Raw genomic sequence first — 24136 nt, forward strand, 5'->3', positions numbered from 1 at the left:
ATTATCAAAGTTCAAAAAGTACCCACAGGAATCTTTTAGGAAACAGGTTACTGTCCATTTCCCAAAATGTGAAATTAGGTGATCATAAATACACAAGAAAAACAAAACTTTTTTTGTCCTTAGTTATATTGCTCCCTTCCGGCCCAAAATTCAGACGAAAAAGATTAAACAGCTTTTGTAGATCATGTCTATCTATTTTAGCAACTTAATGAAAAGCAACCTTCATTTTAAAATAAATATCATAACACCATTTTTGAAACTACAAATTAAACTCTCATCATATAAATGAATGTCAATATGAAATTATTTTATCTTGACAATTATGTACCGTAATGAATGAATATAATTTGCAGCTCTTAAATTATTTATTTTTAATTCAAGCAAAGACAATTATGCCACTGCAGTCATTTCCTCATCGGAGTCACTTGATTCATTGTTTAGTTCCAATTCCCCTAAATCTTGGTCTACAGTTATAATAGTTTTCCTCTTGCACTTCTTGGGAATTGCATCATTAGCACAAGTTTTTCTTATGTTAGTGTTTGGCAATTTCTTCAGATTAAAGTCACATTCCCTAAACGTTTACAGGTTACTTGCATTTAGAATGTCTGGAATCTCAAGACCATATCCTTCATACTGCTCTCACTCCCGCTCCATCGTCTGCTTGATGACAGTCTCCCGGGAACAGTGCCACCTCCCCTGCCTGTCCCTGATACTGTTACGTAACTCACTCTGCTCCAGCTCACTGTTGAATCGATTTTAATATCTTTCAATTAGTTCACAAGCATCTTTCTTTAAATATCCCTTTTTTGGGGGATCAAGATGATTTTGAAACCACTGCAGGTTTTCACAAATAAGGTTGAAAAAAGCCTCACACAAGGCTTTTTCATTCTTCAATTTTCTGTTTTTCTTGTTTGTGGGCCTCTCTCGTAATTTGAGCTGCTTTTCTACTAAATGGATGGGTTACTTTTTTTTTCTGGTCCTGCACTTTTTCCCTTTGATGCTTTAGGCATGGTGATGTCCTCGCTGTCACGGAGGAGCTCCACACTCTAGACCCAGGTAATCTCATGAACCACAGGAGCAGCAGCTCACACGAGTACCTGGGCTGAATCCCCAAAAGTTTTTGTTTTGTTTTATTTTTTATGAACCCTTTTATTGTGAAAAACAACTAGTCATTTTATTCTAGGTCTAAATTCACCATACAAGATTCTTTCTCATATAAAATTATTTCTCTTTAAGTGTTCTTACCAAAAGATACCTCTTTGTTTCTATAACTTTCTTTACATCTCTCATATTTCCTGGTTCCTTTTACCTTGTTTTATACATAACCTTTAAATAAGCTTTAAATTAGATAAAAATTGTTCACCTTTTTAGAAAGGAAATTTTTAAAAAAAGAATGTTTTCCTACAATATATTTTTATTGGAAAATACCCAAATAATAAGATATTTATTATTTAACTTAATATAACTTCAGATTCTAAATTCTGACACATTTGTCTGTATTCCATTATATTTATCTAATTATTTTATTTTATTCATTTATCTAGATTATTTATAAAAACTGTGATAGTCATCATTTAAAGTTTGAAGCTCACCACTGCAAAATTCTAACTGAGACAATGGAAAAAATATGACCTAAGTGACTCCATCTTGCTTCTAACCTCCAACCTGTCCTTGTTCATTCCTGGACTTTGGGGGAATTTAGTTTATAGTTCTATTTTTATTAAACTAATATGAATGTTTTATTTATTAAAGATTATACAAGCAAAGATTATTGTCTTGGGCTAGGTTCATAGTTTTGTAACCACTATGCCAAATTTTGACACCTTATAGTATTTGGCAGGGATAAGTATGAAATTCCTTAATAATTGCAAACAAAAATGTATGCTAGCAATTCTTAATACATTTATAATATTACTTTACCAATAATTTTAAAGCTAGCTGATTTATTAAAAATTTTACTTAAGTCATGTAAACTTGAAAGTACATTTGAATAGTCTTTCATTTTTTGATAAAGTATTTGATATAATCACTTTTATTTTTCTTTAAGCCATTTAATTAGAGTTCTTTTATATATTTTCAGTAGTGAATCTTTGTGTACACAACACATAAATACATAGATGTATGCTGATAGAAAGTACACCTTATAGATTCCTAAAGACTTTTCTTCCTATCTTAAGCTTTCAGATTCTTGATAACCTGCTTCAGAAGCCTAGGCAGTTGTCAGCTAAATAGCCTTAAATTTGCATATTAAAGGAAACAACTCAAGTGAAAATTAAATAGCAAAATTTACATCATAAGGTACACAGAGAAAAAGTCTGGTGGTGCTGGAGAAAGATTAAAGATGGATGCCAAGTCAAACATAAAATTATAGAAATCTATCATATAATTGCATAAGGAGACCAATTTTATTTAGATGGAGACTACCTATCTTTTAACTGGATCTCTGAGCTCTGGGTAGAGCCCACACTGAATCCTGGATCTCCAAAATGGGAGAATTATTTTGAGATTAGACCGTGTGATGTTTTTACAATGCACTTAAAAAAATTTTTTTTAAACAAAGACATTTCTAAGTGTCTGAAGTACCCTCTTTCTTAAAAATCCCCAGAGTAGCCTCTGTTGCAATAGTTATTAATGAAGAAAACAGAATTAAGTCAACTGAAAAGAAAAAGAACTTTTGCTCCAAAAAAGACAAGGTCCAAAAAGAGAAAATATAAACAAAACATGAAGACCTTTTAAATACAAACACACGCGCACACACACTCATCTTGGATGTTAGCCTTTAATTAAGCTGACTTTTAACAACTGAGCTCCTTTTAAAAAAATGTTTTAAATCTCATTACTATATTTCAGCTAGGACAAATTGCTGCTATTTCAGAAGCACCAAGTATTAAAGCAGAAATGGCTTGATTTAGAAACTGTGAATCCCCAAAATCAGAAACAGGTCACAGTTTATTAGGAAGTTTATTTTGCCAAGGTTGAGGATGCACATCCATGACATAGCCTCAGGAGGTCCTGACAACATGTACCCAAGGTGGTCAGAGAACAATTTGGTTTATGCATTCTAGGGAGATATGAGACATCAATCAACACATGCAAGATGAACATTGATTCTGTCTAGAAAGGCGGGAAAACTCAAAGCAAATGTGGGAAGACTCGAAGTGGTGAGGGGGCTTCCAGGTCATAGGTAGATCAGAGGTAAATGGTTGCATTTTTTTGACTCTCTTATTAGCCTCTCCAAAGGAGGCAATCAGATATGCATTTATCTCAGTGAGCAGAGTGGTGACCTTGAATAGAATGGGAGGCAGGTTGGCTCTAATCAGTTCCCAGCTTGACTTTTCTTCTTAGCTTAGTAATTTGGGGGCCCCAAGATTTATTTTCCTTTCACCAGAATTTGTTCTCAGGATCCAATCATCTTGTACCACGCCCAAATTCCAACATTGGGAATAACATTTAAACATGACATTTGAAGGGGACGAGCACCCAAACCATATCACCACCCATCAACCATGGAAAACACATTCTTCTGATTTACACAAAAAATATACTCCAAGATTGACCTCATGCTCAGCCATAAAGCAAGTATCAATAAATTCAAGAAAAGTCAAAATTATATCAACCATAGTCTTGAACCACAGTGGAATAAAAATATAAAGCAATACCAAGAATATCTCCAGAAAACATACGATTACATGGAAACTAAACAACCTTCTCCTGAATTACTTTTGGGTAAACAACAAAACTAAGGCAGAAATAAGTTCTTTGAAATAAATGAAAACAGAGACACAACATACCTAAATATCTGGGATACAGCAAAATAACTCTTAAGAAGAAAGCTTATAGTGCTAAATGCTTACCTCAAAAAGTTTGAAAGATCTGAAGTTAACAACCCACTACAACATCTAGAGGAACTAGAAAAACACACACAAAACTAATGCCAGAGTTAGCAAAATAAAATAAATAACCAAAACTGGAGCAGAACTTAACAAAATTGAGACCCAAAAATCTGTACAGAGAATCAGTAAAACAAAAAAATTGGTTGTTTGAAAGGATAAACAAGATTGATAGACTACTAACCAGATTAACAAGGGAAAAAAAGAGAGCGATCCAAATAAACACAATCAGAAATGACAAAGGGGATATTAGAATCAATCCAACAGAAATATAAAAGATCACTTGGAGACTATTATGAACACCTCTATGCATACAAACTAGAAAATCTAGAGGAAATTGATGTATTTCTGGAAACGGACAATTGCCCAAGATTGAGTCAGGGAGAAATTAAAACCTTGAATAAACCAATATCAAGACCCAAAATTGAATCAGTAATTAAAAACAAAACTTACAAACCAAAAAAATTTTTAGACCAGATGGATTCACAAGAGAATTGTATCAGATGTACAAAGAAGAGCTGGTACCAATTCTACTGAAACTATTTCAAAATAACAGGAAAAAGAAATCCTGTCTAACCCATTGTGTGAAGCCAGCATCACCCTAATGGCAAAACCAAGCAAAGACACATTGAAAGAATAACATTATGAGCTAATATCTCTAATGAACATAGACACAAAAGTCCTCAACAAAATATTAGCACACCAAATCTAGCAGCACATCAAAAAGTTAATTCACCATCACCAAGTAGGCTTTATTCCTGGGATGCAAGTTTGTTTCAGCATACACAAATCAATAAATGTGGCTCATCACATACACAGAATTAAAACCAAAGCTGTATGATCATCTCAATATTTGCAGAAAAAGCTTTTGATAAAATACTTCATTCATACATAATAAAAACACTCAACAAACTAGGCATCAAAGGAACATACATCAAAATAATAAGAGCCATCTATGAAAAACCCACAGCAAATGTCATAGTGAATGGGCAAAAACTCGAAACAATTCTTTTGAGAAACAGAAAGATAAGAATGCTTACTTTCACCTTCTATACAACATAGTACTATGAGTGCTGACCAGAGCAATCAGGCAAGAGAAAGAAATAAAAGGCATCTGAATAGGAAAAGATGTCAAACTATCTCTTTTCACTGATGATAAAATTCCTGTACCTAGGAAATCCTAAAAAGTCTCTTCCAAAAGGCTCCTTGAACAGATAAGCCCCTTCAGTAAAGCCATGTGATACAAAATCAATGTGAAAAATCAATAGTATTTTTATATACCAATAACATTCAAGCCTAAAGCCAAATAAACAACGCAATCCCATTTACAATAGCCACAAAATAAAACCTAGGAACACATGTAACTAAAGAGGTGAATGATCTCTGCAAGAATAGCTATTAAACACTGCTGGAAGAAATTACAGATTATACAAACAAATGGAAAACATTCCATGCTCATAGATTGAAAGAATAAATATCATTAAAATGGCCATACTATTCTAAGTACTCTACATATTTAATGCTTCCTATCAGCCTGCCAATATCATTTTTCACATAACTAGAAAAAATCATTCTAAAATGTATATGGAATCAAAAAAGAGCACAAATAGCTAAAACAATCTTAAGCAAAAAGAATAAAGCCAGAGACATCAAGTTACTTGACTTTATAATATAAGGCTACAGTAACCAAAACATTATGGTATTGATACAAACACGTAAACATAGACCAATGGAACAAAATAGAGAACCGAGAAATAAAGCCACACACCCTCTGATCTTTCACAAAATTGACCACAAAAGCAATGGAGCAAGGACTCCCCATTCAAAAAATGGTGCTAGGATAGCTAGCTAGCTATATGCAGAAGAATGAAACTGGACCCCTACTTTCACCGTATACAAAAATTAACTCAAGATGAATCAAAGACTTAAATGTCAAACCTAAAACTATAATAATCCTAACAGACAATGTAGGAAACACCATTCTGGACATTGACCTTGGAGAATAATTTATAACTAAGTACTCAAAAAAGATTGCAACAGAAAAAAAATTGACAACTAAGAAATAAACACAGCAAAAGAAACTATCAACAGAGTAAACAGACAACCTACATATGGGAGAAAATATTCATAAACTATGCATCTCACAAGGGTCTAATACCCAGAATCTATAAGGAACTTAATAAATTCACCAAGCAAAAAGCAACCCAATTAAAAAATGGGCAAAATACATGAACAGACACTTCTCAAAAGAAGATATATAAGTGGCCAATAAACATATGAATAAACGCTCGACATCATTAATCATCAGAGAAATGCAAATCAAAACCACAATGAGACACCATTCCACAACAGTCAGAATGACTATTATTAAAAAGTCAAAAAACAACTGATGGTGGCAAGACTGCATAGAAAAGGGAGCATGTATACCCTATTTGTGGGAATGTAAATTACTTCAGCCACCGTAGAAAACAGTTTGGAGATTTCTCAAATAACTTGAAACAGAACTACTGATATATGCCCACAGGGAAATGAATCATTCTATGAAAAAAGCACATGAACTTATATGTTCATTGTGATACTATTCACAATGGAAAATACATGAAATCAACCTAAGTACCCATCAATGGTGGATTAGATAAAGGAAATGTGGTACATATACATCACAGAATACTAGGCAGCCATAAAAAAGAATAAAATCGTGTCCTTTGCAACATCATGGATGCAGCTGGAGGCCATTATCCTAAGCAAAGTAACACAGGAACTAAAAACAAAATACCTCATGTTCTCGCTTATATGTGGTAGCTAAGCATTGAATACTTGTGAACATAAAAAATAGCAACAATAGATATTGCAGACTGCTAGAGAGGAGAGGAAGAGAGGGGGGCAAAGGTTGAAAAACAAACTATTGGCAACTGTTGGGTATTATGCTCAGTACCCTCAGTACCTAGGCGATGAGATTAATTGTATCCCAAACCTCACCGTCATGCAATATACAAATATAACAAGCCTACACATGTACCACTAAATAAGTTGATTTTTTTTTAAAAAAAGCAAAAAAAAGAAGAAATAAAGGACATGAAAATTGGAAAAGAAGTTAAACTGTTCTTGTTTGCAAATGATATACTCTGATATTTAGAAAACCCTAAAGACTCTGTCAAAAAAACGGAACTGAGAAACAAATTCCATAAACTTGTAGTATACAAAATAAACACAAAAATCCATAGCACTTTATATACCAAAAGTAAATAACCTGAAAAAGAAATTAGGAAATCAATACCATTTATAATAGTTACAAAAATTAAAATACATGAGAATAAACTTAACCAAAGAGTTGAGAGAGATCTCTATAACAAAAGCATAAACCACTGATGAGAGAAATTGGAGAGGACACCAAAAATAGAAAGATATTCAGTGTTCATGAATTAGAAAAACCAAAATTGAATTAATGGGTACATTGAATATAAATAGAAGTTACCAGAGGCTGAGAAGGGTAATAAGGAGGGGAGGCTAAAGAAAATAGAGTTATTTTCCAAACTCTAGTTTTGATGGTGCAAAATAAATCTGGGTAAACCTCTGGTGTTTTAGAAAGCCACAACAAATTGTGCTGATAGTCATATATATATATATATTTTTTACTGTTACCCACTCACAATATTAAAAAGTCAAATTCACTTAGGAAGGTTCTTAATGAGCTGAAAAATGATTAATTTCATTACATCTTAAATCCTTAGTATTTGTATTTTTAATATTCTTTATGACAAATTGAGAAATACGTATATACCCTTCAGTTTCATACTAGAGCACATTGAGCCCAGCATTTCACTGAAAAAAACTGAGAAATTTGTTGACAATGATAAAATTGAGCACACAAGCAAAAGTTAGAAAACTTGTATGCAGTACCAAAAGCTTGAAAGTTACCCAATAATTAAAGACTTCTTTTTTCAGATTGGTGGTGATATTAGCAAAAGAGATTTCTTGACATCTTATAACAAATTGTATAAACATTTGGAAGATCTGCAGAAGTCAGTGGATTAATATTTTTCAAATGACCACAGCATGATATTATGAAAGCACACATGAATAAAATATATATTCACAGTAAAGACAAATCAATAGACTTTAACATAACAGTACATGAAAATGTATTTTTTTATATTTCATATTGCAACTAACCTTCATAATGCTACCTCTTGACTTTTAGTGTAGTATCAAATAATTATATCAGATAGCTATTAAATACTCTTTTTCCATCTGAATATTTATGTGAGGCTGGATTTTCTTTATACACTTCATTCATAATAGCAAATTACAACAAAATTAATGTAGAAGCAGATGTGAGAATACAGCTATCTCCTATGAAGTTAAACATTTTTAAAATATGGAACAATGCCATTCCTGTCACTTAGGTTTTTTTTGGAAAATAGTTATTTTCCATAAAATATCTTATGCTATCACAAAAAATATAATTTATGTTAACATTTAATTAGTTTATTCTTATTTCTAATAAATATACTGTTTAGAATTATTAGTTTTATTTTTTAATATTGTAAATTTTGACAGATGTACACTTTATTAGTCAGTGTTCTCTAAAGAAACAGAACCAACAGGATGCATGTAGATATATCAGAGAAGATTTATTATGGGAATTGACTCACTTGATTATGGAGGCCAAGATGTCCCACTACATTTTGTTTGCATGCTGGAGAATTAAAAGAGCTGGATAGTTTTTAAGGTCCATCTCAACTCAAACATCCAGAGCTGTGTCTTAATATCTCCCAAGCTTCAACCTGCATATAATACTTCCCATTAATTTATCAGACAAAAGCAAGGGGTGTGTATGAGAGAAGTCCTGTGATACTCTTTTCTTTGACTGTAATGAATGAGAATAATTTGGGGGTCTCCAAATGGGCCAACCTGAACTGGGGTACATTTCCACTGATGTCAGTCACAAGGATCAACTTGGAAACCCAAGCATTTCCTGATCCTTAAGATTTATTCATTTTCTTCTGCCATATATCCCCATAAAATAGAGTGCCCTGCTCAGTGAAAGGTTTCATTTTATGCCCTTTGGCCTGCCCTGAGAAGCCCTGGAGGTGGAAGTTAGGATGAGTGTAAGCCATACTCACTTCTCAAGACTGTTCCATCACACACCAAGAGACAGGGTATCTTTTTGTGCTCTGTAGAAAAGTGCTGAATGCATCACTAGACACAACTCAAACTCTATTTATTCCGATCATGTTTCCAGTTACTTTTCACCACCCTTGCATAGGGGGCCTCCAGCAAAGACATCTTGATGACCAGATTTGCTCGACAAAGAAAACTTCCCATGTGATAACTAGGTGACATAGAGATTAGGTTAGAACATTTGGCTTCTGGCTCATTCTGCCATATATCTTGTATATATGCTTAAAAGTTCCCTCTCATAGCTCAATTCCATGAGCCTCTATCTAAAGTCAGCTGTAGTCTCCAACTCATACCTCAAACTAGTTACTCATAGGCCACTCATAGTCATAACATTCCAAACCTGCCCATGCCCAGACTTCCTTCCTTCCTAACACACTCCAAAGGAATCTACCCTCCTCATGCAGTTTTACCTCTTTTAAACAGAGCAAGCTATTTACAGTAAACAGAGGTACCCAAGATCTGTTCTCACCTCTCGGTTTTCCATCATTTGGGCTGGATACATCAGAATAGGTTCTAAACTTGGTTTGTGGTGGGGCGAGGGAGGGGGGATTCAATTCCTGAGTTGATTTGGTTGCCATCTAATAAGAAGTAGGTCGCTCATATATCCACCTGCGTTAACTTTAAAGTGGAAGTCCTCCTTATCACCTGATCCCAATCCCCCTAACAACCCTGACAGATAATAACAATAAACGATAATGTGTACCATTTATTGACCATTACCATGTTATAGGCACTGTGAGAGAAACACTTTGTTATGTGTTATCTCTTTTAGTCATCATTGTAACTCTAAGAAAGATTCTCTTATTGTCCATTCTAAGATGTATTAACTCAGACTTAAAACAGAAGAGCCAGAATCCAAAGCAAGGTCTAATTCCAAAACCTGGATGTTAATCCCTGCTGGACTGAGTCTCAAAATGAGGAAAAAATGCAGGTTAGGTATTAATTCAAGACTCTTCTCTGTCCACACCCCCCCCCACACACACCTACAGCTATTTTATAAACCAAGAGTTTAATTTTAGGATATCTAGAAACGGTTAAAAATAAAGTTCAGCCCAATTGTCCCAGATTACTGTAAGTGCTTGCCACCACCCACTCCAACACACAGCTATTTGTTCTTTGCCACTTGCCTTGTCTTAATACTCAAGACAAAGTTGAATATAGGTATAGATAGAAAGGTGTTCAGTGAACTGAGAGGACTGGCACTAGTCAAAAATTCAAAATACTTTACTTTTCTTTGTTATGTTCCCTTTCATTTCTGAAAAAACCATCCTGTCCCTTTCTTCTGCTTTTTTTCTCAGAAATCTTTCCCTGTCCTCTTGTTATCTAAAGTGCACTCCATCATGGTCCACAGTGTCCCACACTCCAGATTTTCTCTAGCTACCCAAATTATCCTATACACTAATGCAAACTAATAACACTACACTATTATAATAAATTGATAAAGCAGCTGTTTGTTTCTTACTAATAGACTTACCTGTACCCCTTCCCCCATTCCTTATGCTGTTTTCACCAGCTGCTATTTCTACAGCTTTAAATATTCTTAAAGGCGTATTTTGTTTCTTTCATTCATTTGGTTTCTATTGTTATAAAGAGACATTATTTGACACAATAAACTCAGGGACTCTATTCATTTTTACATTCTTCCTGGAATGCTTATAATCTCAATTGTTTGAGCATTTGGATATTGGATTCACCTGGCCAATGTGCAAAGCAGAGGTAGTAAGGAAATGGGCAACTGGGATAATTTCTGAGGGGCCCTAACAACATACACACTTTAAAATACATGTCATATCACTTGTTGCAGATTTATTTCAACATTAAACTCCTCCATATAATGTCAGCCTTTATAGTCTAGAGCACACGCAATCCATTCACAATCCACAAAAATTTGAACAAGGGCTGAGACTGAGACAGAGGAGATTTTTTCATCCATCTTTTCCTAGTTACCTAGGATTTAGAAGGTATATTAGGGTTTTCCAGAAAACAAATTATATAATTCACACACACACATACACACATCTATACCCATACTTTGTGTTGAGTATTAAGACAAGGAGAGAGGCAAAGAACAAATAGCTGTGTGTTGGAGGAGGTAGTGGCAAGCACTTACAGTAATCTGAAATAAGGGGCTGAACTTTAAAAGTTTCCATATATCCTAAAATTAAACTCTTGATCCATAAAATAGCTGAAAGTGTGTGTGGGATGGGGGCAGAGAAGGATTTTGAATTAATGCCTAACCTTCCTCAGTGTGTGTGTGTTTGTATGTGTGTGTGAATTATATATTCTCTTTTCTGGAAAACCCCAACATAATTTCCAAGTTTAAGGTAACTAGGGAAAGACGGGTGATAAAAAATCTCCTCCATCTCAGTCTCAGCATTTGTTCAAATTTTTGTGGATTGTGAGTAGATTGCCATGTGCTATATGGCAATCCAATCACAATCTCTGTGTGTGTGTGTGTGTGTTTCTATCTCTCTCTCACACACACACACATACACACACACACACACACACAGAGATTATAGGAACTGGCTCACAGTATTATGGAAACTGAGAAGTTTCATAATATGCTATTTGCAAGTTGGAGGAAAAGCCGGTGGTGTAACTCCGCCCAAGTCCGAAGGCCTGAGAACCAGAGAAGCCAATGGTGTAATTCTCTGTCTGACTCCAAAGGCCAGAGAACCAGGAGTTCCAATGCCCAAGGGCAGGAGAAGAGAAATGTTCCAGCTCAAGTAGAGAGAATTCACTCTGCCTCTGCCTCTTTGATCATTTCTGTCCTAAATGGATTGAATGATACCCACCTACATCAGTGAGGATGACTCTTCTTTATTCAGTCTACTGATTCCAAAGCTGATCTCTTCTGGAAACATGCTTATGGACACACCCAGAAATAATCTTTACCAGCTCTCTGGGCATACCTTAGCCCAGTCAAGTTGATGCATAAAGTTAACCATCACAGAAGGCTTGGTACCTGTTGAAGACCCTGAGAAAATCAAGGATTTTCTGGAGTTTTTGAGATGTCCTGGTGAATATATCATAAATGGGGTATAGTGGTCCAAGTTGTCTATCACCTCCTGTATGGAATGGGCAAAGAGTAAGGAGATGCAATTGTTGCTTCTCTGTCACTCCTACATCTATACATCCAAGTCTGTTCTTGTCTTTTTCAGCCACACAGCTAAGATTTCAAGCAAAATCAACATGAAGAGATTATAGAGAATGAACTTTGTCTAAGAAGACAACACTTCTACTCCCAAGTCTCAGATCCTAAAACACTACCTGTTGCATTGTAGGTGTGCAACACATATTTGTTAAATAAATTTAAAATATTTACACTAATAATAACTGCCATTTACTAGGTGCATGTTAAGTACTTGGCAATGTACTGAGCAACTTATAGACCAAATTACATCCCAAGGAGTAAAATTCTCATTTCACATTTGAAAAACTTGAGAAACAGAAATGACAAAAGACTATCCAAACCCCACACAGCTTGCAAGTGTACTTGAGCCCCCACTCACTCTGACTTAAATAACTTGTCTCAATACTCCTGTGTCCACCTAGGCTACAGGAGACATCTCCTTCTTCATCTCTGAAATGAAATTTTTTTCCACTTTTTTCACAATAATCATACCTTCAGAGCTCTCTCTCTCTCTCTCCTTGCTTTGTTTCTTCAACTCCCAAATATTCCTGTGTCAGGCAATATATTAGTCCAATCTTACACTGCTACACAGAAATACCTGAGACTGGGTAATTTATAAGGAAAAGTGATTTAATTGGCTCACTATTCCACAGGCTGTACAGAAAGCATGATTCCGGCATTGACTTGGCTTCTGTTGAGGCCTCATGAAACTTAGAATCATGGTGAAAGTCAAAGGGAAAGCAAACCACTCACATGGCCAGAGCAGGAAGAAGGCAGAAAGGGGGGATGTGGCACACACTTTTAAACAACCGGATGTCATGAGGACTCACTCACTATCATAAGAACAGCACCAAGGGGGAAATCCACTCCCATGATCTGATCACCTCCCACCAGGCTCCACCTCCAACATTGGAGATTACATTTTGACATGAGATTTAGGCAGGGACACAGACCCAAACCATATCAGGCAACAACAGCAAAAGTCTTTCCTTAATTTTTTGCCCTTTTTATATCCTTTCAAAGCCAAAAAGACAAAGGTCTTGAGTGTTCTAACACACTCTCTCCCCAGTGCCCCACAATTTGGTTTCTGTACTTTTAATTTTGCTGAAATTTAGTTTTGGGATATTAATCACCAAAACTTCTTCTTAAGTTCATTTTGATATTTTGCCAAATGATCTGTGAAACACTTGGCCAAATTTCCCTTAGTAGCCCATTAATTTATTCTATATTTAATAATTTTTCCCCTTCTCTTTGAAAAAAAGGAAATAAATTGTCACTATCGTATTCCATTCTCAAGTAAGTCAGATGGTATTATCTGTGAACCTTCTGTGATGTAAACACACAGAGACACATAGCAGGTCTCCTAAAGTGTTTGTAGAAATTGATGGGTGAGTTTTAATTGCACCAATGCAAGATTGACTCTCAGTCATTCACAAGTAAGACCAAAGAAGAAATGGCAGATACCTTCAGCAGCCATTGGAAACATCTCAAATATCTCCCAGGCAGCAAACAGAGGCTGACAGCTTTAGGGTTCTATGTTTGCAAGAAAATTGTTTTACAGTCCATATGAAGGGTCTAAGATACATCCACCCATCCTCAACCCTCCCTCTTCACCTACCTCACATTCAGGGACTCAGGAGTCTTGTCAAGGACTGGTGTGATTTTAGTAGAACCTTAGAGTCATGCAAAAGGTGCATTTTTTATGACAATTCAGTAGTTTTGTACTTTATTTTTAAAGAAATTGTATTGAGTTTATAATTATGTGTATCTATGGTATAAAATGCAATGTTATAATATAATATAGCATTATATATGTTATAATGGTCTTTTTGGCATTGAAAGGATATAAAATGTGGATGGATTTAATCAAGCAAGTTAACATATCAATCACCATACATACTTATTTTTGTGGTAAAAACATTTGAAATTTACTCCCTTAGCAATTCTGAAATATACAATAAATTATTAACAATAGTTGCTAGGATGTAAAATGGATGTCAATGACTTGTTTTTTTCTGCTGCACTGAAACTTTATCTTCTCTTACCAATATCTCCCCACTCTGCTGCCCCTACCTGCAGCCTCTGGTAGCCACCATTCTACCCCCTACATCTAATAACTTTAACATTTCACCTGCAAGTGAGGACCTGAAGCATTTGTCTTTCTGAGCCTGGCTTATTGTACTTAACTTCATGTCCTCCAGGTTAATCCACGTTGTCTCAAATGACAGAATTTCCTTCTTTTTCAGGCTATATGGTATTCCACGGTGTACTATATGTGTACAAAACATACCACATTTTCTTTATACATCATCCATTGATGGGTACTTAGTTTGATTCCACATCTTTGCTATTTTGAATAATGCTGTAATGATCATGGGAGTACAGATAACTCTTTAACATACTAATTACATTTCCTTTGGGTATATAACCAGTAATGGTATTCTATATTAAATTATTACATCTGTTTATATCACCAGTCTCCCTTATGAGATCATCAGCTGTTGGACTGTTCTGTTCATCTTTGCATCCCCAAGATCAATCATAGTATCTGGCATTAGCCAGAATTTGGGACTTATTTATTGAATGAGAAGAAATATGGATGAGTAAATTACTTAACTGAGGAAACCCTATGCTTCTGTAACCTGAGATGGTCAAGATTCCAGCACCCATCATGGTAATAAAGAAAAATATCTTTGGCCCCTCAAATCATTAAGCAAAAGGGAAAAGTCAAGCTGGGAACTGCTTAGAGCAAACCTGCCTCCCATTCTATTCAAAGCCACCCCTCTGGTCACTGAGATAAATGTATATCTGATTGCCTCCTTTGGAGAGACTCATCAGAAACTCAAAAGAATGCAACCATTTGTCTCATATACCTGTGACTTGGAAGTTCTCTCCCAACTTTGAGTTGTCCCACCTTTCCAGACATAATCAATGTTTATTTTACATATGTTGATTAATGTCTCATGTCTCCCTAAAATGTATAAAATTAAGCTATGCTCTGACCACCTTGGGCACATGTTGTCAGGTCCTTCTGAAGCTGTGTTACACATGTGCATCCTTGGCAAAATAAAATTTCTAAATTAACTGAGACCTGTCTCAAATTTTCAGGGTTCACATTTTGGTAACTATGAAGGGATTCTGAGTGGAGGTGTCGCTGAACTTTGAGAAATCTCCTCTCAGTGCCAGATACCAGCATGAGCTAACTTTATGACTCAAACCAACAGAACAATTTGCTGAGGTCTGAGAGAACCCCCTTCAGAGAATCCTTAATCTCCTCAAATGTTGTTTAGATCTAAAGTTTATTTTGCTGTACAACTCCCTCTTTTATTGGAGTTTTACTTGATTCCAACAAGAAAGACAAGTTTTTCTAATTCCATGATGATGGAAGGTGGGTAACTCCTTTGTGGAGTTTGAGCTCACTTCTGACAAGGAAGATGAGGTTTTTTTTTTCTGCTTCTAGGATGGTAGACAGCTGTCTTCAGCCTGAGACTCATCCTTAGGTAAGTAGCTAAATTGAGGTTTTGTCTTGGCTAAAGTTAACAACAAGCTGGTCTTAATTTCTCCTTATCATTAGAGCGCTCAGTAGTCATATAAGTTGTGCAATCGTTTGGCTTAACTTTTTGTTGTCGTTGTTGTTGTTTGTTTCTGCTCTTGTCGTTGTTCCAGTCTTTTTCCCATTAAGTTTGATTGACTCTATCTGACTTGATCAAATCTGAAGGAAATTCCAACTTATGGGGAATAAGTCCTCTGAAGTGGCTAAATTCCCCTAAAAAAAGAGGTGTGTGTGTGTGCATATGTGTATGTTTGTATTTAAAAGGCCTTCAAGTTTTTATTTTTGTTTTTCTTCTAGGAACTTGTCTTTTTTTCAGTACAAGTTTTTTTCTTCTCAGTTGACTGAATTCTGTTTTCTTCACTTACTTTGGCTGTCTCTCTTTTCTCTGGCACCCTCTGCTGCATGGGGGACCTCAAATAGTTTATAATATCCTGGGGTTTCTTAAAGAAAATGAAGAAGGTACCAGACTCCCTTTAGGGGATAAACCTGTTTTTTCTTATGTAACCCCAAGAAAGTAAACAGAAAATTTTGTCTCAGATGTTGAACTGCCTACTTTTGTATTGTGTTACCTTTATTTTGGACAAAAATAGTTACCGCAACAGAGGTTACTATTGGGTTTTTAAGGAAGAGTGTGATCTAGAAATTTAGAAATGTCTTTGTAAAAAAGAAATTTAAGTGCATCATAAAAGCATCACATGGTATAATCTCATAATAATTTTCCTTTTTTGGAGACCCAGGATTCAATATGGGCTCTGCCCAGAGCTCAGAGGTGTATTTAAAAGATAGGTAGTCCCTACCTAAATAAAATTGGTCTCCTTATACAATCCTATGATAGATTTATATAATTTTATGTTTGATTTGGCATCCATCTTTAATCTCCCTTAAACACTACCAAACGTTTCCTCTCTGTACCCTATGATGTAAATTTTGCTATTTCATTTTCACCTGAGTTGTTTCCTTTAATATGCAATTTTAAGCCTATTTAGCTGAAAACTGCCTAGGGTTGTGAAACAGGTTAAGAATCTGAAAGTCTAAGATAGGAAAAAAAGGTTTTTCATAAATCTATAAGATGTACTTCTATTGGCATGCCTAATACTTCTATATATTAATGTGTTGTGTACACAATGTTTCACTACTGAAAATATATTAAAGAGCTCTAATTAATTGGCTTAAGGAAATAACCAAATTACTTTATCAGCAAAAAGACAAGACTAGTCAAATGCTTATTCAAGTTTACATAACTTAAGTAAAAGCTTTAATAGACAAGTTAGCTTTAAAATTATTGGTAAAGTAATATTAGGAATGTCTTAAGAATTGCCAGCATACATTTTCGTTTGCAATTTATAATCAAGAAATTTCATACTTATCCCTTCCAAATACTGCAATATATCAAAATTTGGCATAAGGGTTACAAAACTATAAATCCAGCCCAAGACAGAATGATCGTTGCTTGTGGGACCCTTAATAAATAGGACATTCATATTTATTTAATAAAAATAACTGCATCTTGAATTTAGTAAGGTTACCATAACTTCTAATCTTTCGGCTTTAGTCAGTGAAGTCCATAGGCAGTAAAGTTTGTTTTGCGAAAGGACTGTTATTGTCTTTGTCTCAAAGCTAAACTATAAACTAAGTTCCTCCCAAAGTTAGTTCAGCCTATGCTCAGGAATGAACAAAGACAGCTTGGAGGTTAGAAGGAACATAGAGTTAGTTAGGTCAAATCTTTTTTTCCTGTCTCAGTTATAATTTTGTAATGGTGGTCCTACACCTTAATACTGACAATCACAATTTTTATAGATAATCTAGGTAAATGATTAAAAAATAAAATAATTAGGTAAATGTAATAGGATAAATACTTGTAGACAAACTCATCATAATTGAGAATCTAAAGTTATTCTAAATTAATAGTACATATTTCATTATTTGGGTATTTTCCAATAAAAATATATTTGTAGGAAAACATTTTTTCTTAAAAACATGTGCACCTTTTTTAAAAAAAGGTGAACAATTTTCATCTAATTCAAAGCTTATTTAAAGGTCATGGATAAAACCAGGTAAAAGGAACCAGGAAATAAAAGAGATGTAAAGAGGTTATAAAAATAGTTTTTTTAATAAGAAAGCTTAAAGGGAGATAATTTCACATGAGAAAGAATCTTGTATGATAAATTTAGTCTGAGAATAAAATGACTGGTTGTTTAAAAAGCAGGATGTTCAGGACAAACCAGAAAGTCCAAGCATGTCATAAATGGTCTGTGCAAGTCACAGTAAGGAGATTTATTTTTTTTTTTTAAAGAAAATAAGTTTCTTTTTTTTTTTAAATTATACTTTAAGCTCTGGGATACATGTGCAGAAAGTGCAGGTTTCTTACATAGGTATACATGTGCCATGGTGGTTTGCTGCACCCATCAACCCATCTTCTACATTAGGTACTTTTCCTAATGCTTTCCATCCCCTTGCCCCCACCCCCCAACAGGCCCTGGGGTGTGACGTTCCCCTCCCTGTGTCCATGTGTTCTCATTGTTCAGTTCCCACTTATGAGGGACAACATGTGCTGTTTAGTTTTCTGTTCCTGTGTTAGTTTGCTGAGAATGATGGTTTCCAGCTTCATCCATATCCCTGCAAAGAACATGAACTCATTCTTTTTTATGGCTGCATATTATTCCATGGTGTACATGTGCCACATTTTCTTCATGCAGTGTATCATTGATGGGCATTTAGGTTGGTTCCAAGTCTTTGCTGTTGTGAATAGTGCTGCGATAAATATACATGTGCATGTGTCTTTATAGTAGAATGATTTATAATCCTTTAGGTATATAGCCAGTAATGGCATTGCTGGGTCCAATGGTGTTTCTGGTTCTAGATCCTTGAGGAATCGCCAAACTGTCTTTCGCAATGGTTGAACTAATTTACACTCCCGCCAACAGTGTAAAAACATTCCTATTTCTCCACATCCTCTCCAGGATCTATTGTTTCCTGACTTTTTAATGATTGCCATTCCGAGTGGTAGGAGATGGTATCTCATTATGGTTTTGATTTGCATTTCTCTAATGACTAGTTATGATGAGCTTTTTTTCATCCATTTGTTGGCCACATAAATGTCTTCTTTTGAGAAATGTCTGTTCATATTCTTCTCCCACTTTTTGTTAGGTTTTTTTTTTCCTGCAAATTTGTTTAAGTTCCTTGTAGATTCTGTATATTAGCCCTTTGTCAGACAGATAGATTGCAAAAATTGTCTCTCATTCTGTAAGTTGCCTGTTCATGCTGATAGTTTCTTTGGCTATGCAGAAGCTCTTTAGTTTAATTAAATCCAATTTGTAAATTTTGGCTTTTGTTGCAATTGCTTTTGGTGTTTTAGTCATGAAGTATTTGTCCATGCCTATGTCCTGAATGGTATTGCCTAGGTTTTCTTCTAGGATTTTTATAGTTTAAGGTCATACGTTTAAGTCTTTAATCCATCTTGAGCTAATTTTTGTATAAAGCATAAATAAGGTGCTTGGTTTCCGTTTTCTGCATATGGCTAGCCAGTTCTCCCAACACCATTTATTAAAAATAGGGAATCCTTGCCCTATTGCTTGTTTTTGTCAAGTTTGTCAAAGATCAGATGCTTGTAGGTGTGTGGTGTTATTTCTGAGGCCTCTATTCTGTCCCATTGGTCAATATATCTGTTTTGGTACCAGTACCATGCTGTTTTGGTTACTGTAGCTTTGTAGTATAGTTTGAGGTCAGGTAACATGATGACTCCAGCTTTATTCTTTCTGCTTAGGATTGTCTTGGCTATACAGGTTCTTGTTTGGTTCCATATGAAACTTAAAGTAGTTTTTTGTCTGGACACTGTGGCTCACACCTGAAATCCCAGCACTTTGGGAGGCCAAGGTGGGCGGATCACAAAATCAGGAGATTGAGACCATCCTGGCCAACATGGTGAAACCCCGTCTCTACTAAAAATACAGAAATTAGTCAGGCATGCTGGCGGGTGCCTGTAATCCCAGCTACTAGGGAGGCTGAGGCAGGAGAATTGCTTGAACCTGGGAGGCGGAGGTTGCAGTGAGCCAAGATTGTGCCACTGCACTCCAGCCTGGGTGACAGAAGGAGACTCTGTCTCAAAAAAAAAAAAAATAGAAATTTAAAGTAGTTTTTTCCAATTCTGTGAAGAAAGTCGATGGTAGCTTCATGGGAATAGCACTGGATCTATTAATTACTTTGGGCATTATGGCCATTTTTCACTGTATTGATTCTTTCTATCCATGAACATGGAATGTTTTTCCATTTGTTTGTGTCCTTTCTTATTTCCTTTAGCAGTGGTTTGTAGTTCTTCTTGGAAAGGTCCCTCACATAGTCACGGGGGGCGGTTCCAAGATGGCCGAATAGGAACAGCTCCAATCTACAGCTCCCAGTGAGAGCACTGCAGAAGACAGGTGATTTCTGCATTTTCCAACTGAGGTACTGGGTTCATCTCACTGGGGCTTGTTGGACAGTGGGTGCAGTGCACCGAGCATGAGCCGAAGAAGGACGAGGCATCACCTCACCCAGGATGTGCAAAGGGTCAGGGAATTCCTTTTCCTAGCCAAGCAAAGCTATGACAGATGGCACATGGAAAATTGGGTCACTCCCACCCTAATACTGAGCTTTTCCAATAGTCTTAGCAAATGGCACACCAGGAGATTATATCCTGCGCCTGGCTCAGAGGGTCCCATGCCCACGGAGCCTCACTCATTGCTAGCACAGCAGTCTGAGATCAAACTGCAAGGTGGCAGTGAGCCTGGGGGAGGGGTGCCTGCCATTGCTGAGGCTTGAGTAGGTAATCAAAGTGGCTGGGAAGCTCTAACTGAGTGGAGCCCACCGCAGCTCAAGGAGGCCTGCCTGCCTCTGTAGACTCCATCTATGGGGGCAGGGCATAGCCAAACAAAAGGCAGCAGAAACCTCTGCAGACTTAAATGTCTCTGTCTGACAGCTTTGAGGAGAGTAGTGGTTCTCCCAGCATGGAGTTTGAGATCTGAGAATGGACAGACTGCCTCCTCAAATGGGTCTCTGACCACTGAGTAGCCTAACTGGGAGGCACCCCCCAGTAGGGGCATACTGATACCTCACATGGCCAGGTACCCCTCTGAGACAAAACTTCCAGAGGAACAATCAGGCAGCAACATGCTGTTCAGCAATATTTGCCATTCTGCAGCCTCTGCTGCTGATACCCAGGAAAACGAGGTCCGGAATACACCTCCAGCAAACTCCAACAGATCTGCAACTGAGGGTGCCGACTGTTAGAATGAAAACTAACAAACAGAAAGGACATCCACACCAAAAACCCATCTGTACATCACCATCATCAAAGACCAAAGGTAGATAAAACCACAAAGATGGAGAAAAAACAGAGCAGAAAAAATGAAAATTCTAAAAATCAGAGTGCCTCTCCTCCTCCAAAGGAATGCAGCTCCTCATCAGCAATGGAAAAAAGCTGGACAGAGAATGACTTTGATGAGTTGAGAGAAGAAGGTTTCAGACAACCAAACTTCTCCAAGCTAAAGGAGGAAGTTCAAACCCATCACAAAGAAGTTAAAAACCTTGAAAAAAGAATAGATGAATGGCTAACTAGAATAACCAATATAGAGAAGTCCTTAAATGACCTGACGGAGCTGAAAACCATGGCACAAGAACTACGTGATGAAAGCACAAGCTTCAATAGCTGATTCAATCAACTGGAAGAAACGATATCAGTGATGGAAGATCAAATGAATGAAATGAAGTGAGAAGAGAAGTTTAGAGAAAAAAGAATTTAAAAAACTGAACAAAGCATCCAAGAAAGATGGGACTATCTGAAAAGATCAAATCTACGTCTGATTGGAGTATATGAAAGTGATGGGGAGAATGGAATCAAGTTGGAAAAGACTCTGCAGGATATTATCCAGGAGAACTTTCCCAATCTAGCAAGGCAGGCCAATATTCAAATTCAGGAAATACAGAGAAGCCACAAAGACACACCTTGAGAAGAGCAATGCCAAGACACATAATTGTCAGATTCACCAAAGTTGAAATGAAGGAAAAAATGTTAAGGGCAGCCAGAGAGAAAGGTCGGGTTACCCACAAAGGGAAGCCCATCAGACTAATAGCTGATCTCTCGGCAGAAACTCTCCAAGCCAGAAGAGAGTGGGGGCCAATATTCAACATTCTTAAAGAAAAGAATTTTCAACCCAGAATTTCATATCCAGCCAAACTAAGCTTCATAAGTGAAGGAGAAATAAAATACTTTACAGACAAGCAAATGCTGAGAGATTTTGTCACCACCAGGCCTGCCTTACAAGAGCTCCTGAAGGAAGCACTAAACACGGCAAGGAAAAACCAGTACCAGCCACTGCAAAAACATGCCAAATTGCAAAGACCATCAACGCTAGGAAGAAACTGCATCAACTAATGAGCAAAATAACCAGTTAACATCATAATGACAGGATCAAATTCACACATAACAATATTAACCTTAAATGTAAATGGGTTAAATGTTCCAATTAAAAGACACAGACTGGCAAATTACATAAAGAGTCAACACCCATCAGTGTGGCTGCTAAGAAAGAATTTGAGGGACTAGTGGGGATCAAAGAGGTACTAATACTTATTAAATATCTACTATAACAACATTATCATCAAACAACCATTTTTTCAGCATGTCCTATATACTAGAAACTCCTTATTTTATTGCATTTGATCATTACAATATTATATATTATACATACAATAAATAAGCCAATTACAAATTGGCATAATTACCCCATTCCACAGATGAGGAAACTGAGGCTCAGAGAGTTGAAGGGTCTTACTATGGATCACATAGCTAGCAAGAGAGAGAACTAAAACTTGAACCTAGTCCCTGAGCCTCAACTCGTCATCCCTTACAGTGTACCACATCCTGAGTTAGATGTGACAGTATATCACTTTATAGGCCACTGTTTAGGTTATTGTATGTTGTATTGCCACTCCCTTTTGGAAATGTCAGATAAGTAAGGAAAGTTTCTGTGAAAAGTGGTTCTGATCTACGCAATTTACTGAAGCTTTCCCACTGGCTCTCCACACCAAGCCACCAATATGCCAAAGCTTTCTTAATCTTTCCTAAAGAGCCACCTCAAAAATCTTTCTACCTTGGAGAAAGTTTCTAAAAGATTAAAGAAGAAAAGCATAAAATGTTGGGAACTACAGAAGACAGCAGGTTCCTTGTCTTCTTTCTCTGTAACAGGGACGGGCCAACTTGGGGCTGGCAGAACAGAGACATGCCAAAGTTATAAAAAAAAAAATAAGAAGAAAAGTCGATTCCTAAATGTTCTACTAGGGCTTGGCCATCAGAAAACTAAAAGAGAAGCAAGTTCAGCTGAACATACTGCTTTCTGCATAGAAAATACTCAGCTTATTTCTTTAGTTTATTGAGGATTTTTTGCCAAATATTGTGTAGTTATTGTGTTCAGTGGTTTTATCCTAATCCAAGTAAAATAAAATAAATAAAAGAGAAATGTTGTCAGTTTTTGGTATTTCCAGATAAAAGTAATTCCTTTTCTGCTAACTTCTTTCCCTTGCCCACTTCTGTTCCAACCAAAGGGACACCAGGAGGTATTATTTGATATAGTATTTGGGCCACAGAACTTGCCATAACTGACTGGGCCAGGAGTGGGCACCTGGCTGCTGCATTTAGGTGTAGTGGTGTAGTCACTGATGAATTTGGAGTTGTGACTAAGAAAGTTAAGTATCTATCTGAATGAGTCATTTGAATGGCAGAAATGCAAAAATTTAGAGCTGTAATTCAAGAGCCTATCTGCACAAATGGCCAATAAGCACATAAAAAATGTTCAATATTATGAGTCATTAGGGAAATGCAAACCAAAACCACAATGAAATATCATTTTACATTTACTAGAATGGCTATAATTCTTTTAAAGGGGATAAATAACAGTTATTGACAAGGATGTGGAGTGAAAAGGGAACGCTTGTGCTTTGCTGGAAGGAAAGAAAGAGTGCAACCACTGTGGAAAACAGTTTGGCAGTTCCTCCAAAAGCTAAACATAGAACTACCATGTAATTCAGCAGCTTCACTCCTAGACATATACCTCAAACAATTGAAAGTAAGGCCTCAAACATATTTGTATACTCACATTCATAGCAACGTTATACACAATAGCCAAAGGTGAAAACAACACAAATGTCCATCAACAGATGAATGGAAAAACAAAATATGGTGTATATATACAGTAGAATATTATTCAGCCACAAAAAAGCTAAATTTTGATATATGCTACAATATTAATGGACCTTGATGACGTTATGCTAAATGTAATAAGTCAGATACAAAATGATATATACACGTTGTATGAATCCACTTTTGTGACAAGCCCAAAGTAG

The 24136-nt window shown here is 36.2% G+C and overlaps 1 pseudogene; it reads right to left on the reverse strand.

Moving 5' to 3' along the window:
• Positions 1 to 230: 230 nt before the first annotated feature.
• LOC100610668 (translation machinery-associated protein 16-like) lies at positions 231 to 1010 on the reverse strand (annotated as a pseudogene).
• Between the last annotated feature and the right edge of the window lie 23126 nt (positions 1011 to 24136).

The sequence above is a fragment of the Pan troglodytes genome, chromosome 9 (genome assembly GCF_028858775.2).
Source record: "Pan troglodytes isolate AG18354 chromosome 9, NHGRI_mPanTro3-v2.0_pri, whole genome shotgun sequence".
In the NCBI taxonomy this organism is placed as follows: Eukaryota; Metazoa; Chordata; class Mammalia; order Primates; family Hominidae; genus Pan; species Pan troglodytes.